The following is a 6,000-nucleotide window of genomic DNA, read 5'->3' as shown; positions in this document are numbered from 1 at the left end:
TTTTTTAATGTTTATTCATTTCTGAGACAGCAAGAGACAGAGCATGAGCAGGGCAGGGGCAGAGAGAGAGGGGGACACAAAATCCAAAGCAGGCTCCAGGCTCTGAGCTGTCAGCACAGAGCCCCACGTGGGGCTCGAACTCACAGACCGCGAGATCAAGAGTCACGTGTTCCACTGACTGAGCCAGGCAGGAGACCCTGTGTTTACTTTGAAATACTTTTAAAACAAAGTTATGTGGGGCACCTGGGTGGCTCAGTCGGTTAAGCATCCGACTTCGGCTCAGGTCATGATCTCGTGGTCTGTGAGTTCGAGCCCCACGTCGGGCTCTGTGCTGACAGCTCACCGACTGAGCCACCCAGGCGCCCCACAGATTTTGAATTCTTAAAGTATGGTTTCCCCACCAGCAGCATCGGTACCATCCGGGAACTTACTGGAAATGCAAATTCTCAGGCTCCCAGCCTGGATTTAGAAATCAGAAACTCTGGGGGCCGGGCCTAGCAATCTGCTTTAATAAGACCTGTAGGGGATTCTGAAGCATATGTATGTTTGAGGACCACTGGTTTACCTCCATCTCTTTTCCCTCACCTGCTCTGCTCTCCAAATACCGATAGCGGGTGTCTACTCATTTTAGTACAAGCAGGAAGACATTTTTGGCCGCCCCAGGCGAACCCGGTCTCCTTGGGAATTCAGCTATTTCGGCTAAGTTTAGAACTTTCTGTGCTGTCTGGGTTCTCCCCCTTCGGGATAATAAAACATGTCTAGTCAATGTCCTTGTTTTCCACCTGCTTTTTTTCAAAGTCAAAGGGCAAACGGGCAACCTGGAAATTCACCGACTTCTCAGGAACAAAGACTTTTCTCTTTTAACTTTGTAACATCACATGATGGGGGGGGGTGGTGATAAAAGGTGGCAGCTTTCCCACTTTCTCTGATCATAACAATACTTGTATAGCTCTTCATACATCATAAAGTGCCCTTCAAGTAATACATTCATTTGACCCTGACACTCACCTGTGAGCTAGGTAGAAGTATGATCATTTAACAGGAGGGGAGCAGGTCATGTGAATTGCCCAGGGGCATGTAGCACAGCCTGGGATGTGGGGTTTCATCCCACACCCTTCTACTAGGTACTGGTACTGAGTCCTTTCCTGGCTTCCGCTGGCTGAGCTCCACAGGTGGCTGTGGGGGGCAGGAACCAGCAGAGACTCAGGTGCAATGTTAGGGCAGCAGAACTGGCCCCTTCTGGGGTTCTTCAAACCGTGAGAGAGGGTGGGAAAAGGAAGTAGAGTTTGGGGGTGCCGTGGGGAAAAGGGTTGAATCCGAATCTTTTTAAAAAAAAGTTTATTTGTTTATTTTTGAAAGAGAGACAGCTCGCAAGCAGGGGAGGGGCAGAGAGAGAAGGAAAGAGAGAGGCTCCGTGCTGTCAGCACAGACCCCAACATAGGGCTCAATCCCATGAACCTGAGATCACGACCCGAGCCCAAACCAAGAGTCAGATGCTCAACCGACTGAGCCACCCAGGCGCCCCTGGTTTACTCAGAATCTTGAACGAAACAGAGTAACACAGGGCAGAAAGGACAGCGGGGGGACTGGCATGAATCCTCCAGGCTGCTGGTAGCCTGGGTATTTGAGAAACCTCCAGGTTTACTTCTCAGCTCCAAAGCCTTTCTTTGAGAAATGTTTTCCTCTCCTGGGGCTCACCTCCCATGAGACCTATTTGCCTGCCTCTTTGGCTACCACTGGTGCCAGCTCCCCACCATCGGCTTATCCCATCCGGCCACCTTGTCCTGCCCTCCACCACGGCCACTTTCTCAACTCTAACACCAGATCCCAAATGGCTTAACCTCCCTGCGTGAGCCAGGTAAGATGCTGTGTGTGCGAGAGTGTGTGCGTGCGTGTGCGTGTGCGTGTGTGTGTGTGTGTGTGTAGTGATGGTGAGTGGAAGGGAGAGGCCGCAGAAGCAACTTCCATGCCCGCCTACTTGAAGGAATGTCATCCTCACAGTACAACACCCTGCAGGATGGCGATCGTGTGTCTCCTACAGATAAGAAAACGGGGGCTCAGAGAAGCTTGTTCAAGGCCACGACAGCTAGTGAAAAGCAACAATGGGTTTCCAGCCAGTCTCTCTGACTCCCAGGTCTCTGCCCCTCCCGTGGGCCACAGCTGACCCTCAGCAGGGAATAAAGACTGAATTGGGTGGATAAAACCACTTCCTTGAGTAGGTAGACCAGCCAAACAGATTAAAATCCTAATTTATTTGAAAAAAAAAAACCTAATTTATTTGGACCTTCAAAAACAAGCTACCTTGGGGCCCCTGGGTGGCTCAGTCGGTTAAGCTTCCAACGTCAGCGCAGGTCACCATCTCACATTTCGTGAGTTCGAGCCCCCACGTTGGGCACCGTGCTGTTAGCGCAGAGCCCGGTTCGGATCCTCTGTCTCCCTCTCTCTCTCTCTGCCCCTCCCCTGCTCATTCTCGCTCTCAAAATTAAATAAATAAAACTTAGAAAAAAACCAAAGCAAGCCACTTTCAGTTTGTAGCAGTTCTGGGGGTAGTGAGTCTCCCGCTCGTATACCCAAGCGCTCTATGTCTGGGGTACTCGTTCTTCCTGGCCTCCCTGATAGCTTAGAGGCTAATCCTGCTTTCACCTTTTCTCCCGATATCGATTCAGATAGAAGAGGCTGGGCTGTTTGATCAGATCTCCTTCCCAGCCCGATTCCTGTCCCTAACCCCGACTCGAACGCCAGACTGCCACTGCCACCAACCCAGGCAATGACACCCAATGGCTTCCTCTACCTGAGCCAGGTCTCCAGACGTAGGCACCAGAAATGCTCAGTTACTGCAAGCATTTTGGCTTAATCTAGGGAAATAACAGTTATAACAACAAGAGCAGTGCTAACTGGTCTCACGCATCTGGATCCAATCGAATTACTTGCCTTAATTTCTGCCATCCTCATCAGTAAGGTGGGGAAACGGAGGCTCAGCGAGGCCAGGCAGCTTACCCAAGATTACACAGCTCCTACGTACCAGAATCAGCGTTTGAAACCTAGAACTGTCTGCAGAATTGTCTCCGTGCGCCTTGGAAGCTCTTTTCTGGGCTGCCCAACATTCGCAAGGACATTTTGGCTGCAGTGGTGAGCTGGGTGGTAATCGTCAGGGAATAGTCTATTACAGTAATTTTTTCCAACTTAGCATTATATCTTTATTTTTCTGGAAAATTTTCAAACCCGTGAAAACTAAAAGACCTGAACAATGAACGCTCGTATACTCTTCACCCACAGTCACCGATTATTAGCATTTTGTTACATTTGTTCTTTTTCTGCCTGTAGATCTACACATACACAGTGTGTGTGTGTGGGGGGGGGGTATTTTTTTGGTGGAAACTTTTGTGACACTTTGCAGATACTCAGCCCGAATACGTCAGCACTTAATAGTGATTCCCAAACATTTTTCTGATGGATTCTAGGATCCCCGGAGCAGCTGCTAATCAAACTTTGTGGCTTGTAAAGCTGATGGAAGACAGTGTCTGTCATATTTAACTTCAGGTTTCAAGGTTTTGTCTTCATCCGAAGAGCCCCATTGCTGTCCGTAATTGCCTTGCTAACAAGTGAACTTTGGAACTTATACATTTATGCTAACGTAACTTCGCTTTTGTCTACGTTACACATAGAGCTTTTCGGAAGATATGATTTGCAGACGGGATTTTGTTGCTCAGAATGTTCGAAAGGCCTGATGAGCCCCTGGTCTCTTTCTGGGTCATAACTGACTGCAGAAGCCTTCTGTTTTGGGTACCTTAGGACGACGTGCACTCAGAGGGGTTGGGTCCAACGACCCACATCATCACTCCTGAATGGATCATAAGCAACAGCAAGGGGTAAAGGTCTCATGAAATACGGTTGCCATTTTCATGTCCTTATTCTTTTAAAAACTGTGCACACACGCATTCATTTAAAAAAATTTTAATGTTTATTTTTGAGAGAGAGTGTGTGCAAATGGGGGAGGGGCAGAGGGAAGGGGACAGAGGATCCTAAGCGGGCTCTGTTGCCCACAGCAACAAGCCCAATGTGGGGCTCAAACTCACGACCATGACCTGAGCTGAAGTCAGATGCTCAACCGATTGAGCCACCCAGGTGCCCCCATAGTCGTTATTTTTTTTTTACATGCATCTCAACGATGAAGTTTTGGGGGTGATGGTGGGGTGGTCTGGAGCCAATGGCTGAGAAAGTATTCTTGAAGACGTCTTTGGTGCAAAAAGGTGATTTTACTACAGCACGGGGACAGGACCCGTGGGCAGGAAGAGCTGCATGGGGTCGTGACGGGCAACTCGTTATAGACCCTCAGGTTGGGAGGGGTCAGGGATAGAGTAAGTCTCTAAGGAATTTTGGAAGCAAGGTTTCCAGCAGCTTGAGGGGCTAGCCCTTGCTAGGGAAATGGCATTTATTACTGTTTAATAAAACCTCAGTCATGAGACCCTTCAGATGTATATCGGGGGGCCATAAGCTTGGAGTATGATGGCCAGCATGTATCTTGGGGGAGCTGAGATAAAGGAAGTAGACTTACAGGATCCTCGAGGTTGGGGTAAGTTAAGCTAAGATTCCCTTTTGCCCCTAGCAAAGCGTCATCATCCAGGAAGCTGAGCTCCTAGAGGCAGGTCACTCTGTTTCAAGGACTTCTCAATGGACTGTAGGCAGCAAGGAAATTTAATTTTTCATTTGCCTTAGTTGCCCACGTTGCCGTGGCAAGCACTTGAGCCCCTTTGTTCTTGGGTGGTCAGGTTTGTCCGAGGAATATCACACATATTCCACCTGGAGGGGGTGGGGGTGGGAGTGCCAGCCTGTATTTTGCCCTCAGCTTGCCCCACGCCCCCTCATCATCAATGTATGCACATACACACGTATAAACATAGTAGCTGGCATTGTTTGCTTGGCTGCCCAGAACAGTGGTCCCAATGACGACCATGATGATGACAGCAGTAGGACAATAGTTAGCATTTACTGAGGGTGACCTATGTAACAGGCGATCATCTAAGTGCTTTGCCTATAGTGTCTCATTTAATCCTCAAAAAACCATTCTGGGTGTTAAGAACTATCATCCTCTGTGTTTTACAGATGAGGAAACTGAGGCATAGGGGATTAAGCAATGTGCATGCGTATCCAGAGCTAGTAAGCAGCTGGGCTGGGGTCCAAACCCAGGAGTCTGACCCCAGACCCCTCACTCTTCACCACTCAGCTGTTCTGTTGGCTGGGATGCAAGGGGGAGGTACTCAAATCGGAGGGCTGAAAGCTAGCAGCGGAAGGAGGGGAGGGAAGGGACAAAAGTGGGGAAGGAATGAGTTTTGTTTTGCAGAACCGGCAGTTTCTGCCAAGGAGCTGCTCAGCCAGCTGTTTCTCGCCTGATAGTCCCTTGCTAGGTATTTTACCTGATAGCCCTTACGTGAGCCAGTCTGAGACGGTTTGGAGCTAAGGATCTGCACAAAAGTCCCCCCTCTGTCCCCCCCAAGTTGTCCTGAAGTTACCTTTAGCTCGTTCTACTACCCAGATCTCCTGCAGGTGGAATTTTCTGCCATTTTTTGAACATGATGTATGCACTGGCACGTGGACAGGCTAGGCATGAGCAGTTGAACCGAAACGCCTAAGTAATGGAATATGTATAAATCCTTAATGCATATGCAAGCTCCTTGTCCCCGCCCCTAACACACTGAATAAAAGCTTCCCTTCCTAACCCCAGGGAGACACAGTCCCCTGAGAGCTATCTCCCTGTCTCCTTACTTGTAACAACTCATCAGAAGTTCTCGGCTTTCAAACACTTCTTGGGTTGTGTTCAATTTCATGCAACCCAAGCGGGGACCCCCTTGAGTTCAGTCATAGTGCTGCGTCCCAGACAAGTGTGTGTGCATGTGATTGAGGTTAACTGAAACTTTTCCGCTAAGGAGTGCTTCTCTGCCCAGGTTTCTGGTTAGCATTCTGAAGCAGTCAAACAAGTTTCTTTTAAACATTTGTGTTTTC

The sequence above is a fragment of the Panthera tigris genome, chromosome E1 (genome assembly GCF_018350195.1).
Source record: "Panthera tigris isolate Pti1 chromosome E1, P.tigris_Pti1_mat1.1, whole genome shotgun sequence".
In the NCBI taxonomy this organism is placed as follows: domain Eukaryota; kingdom Metazoa; phylum Chordata; class Mammalia; order Carnivora; family Felidae; genus Panthera; species Panthera tigris.
Note: the sequence above shows the minus strand (reverse complement) of the source record.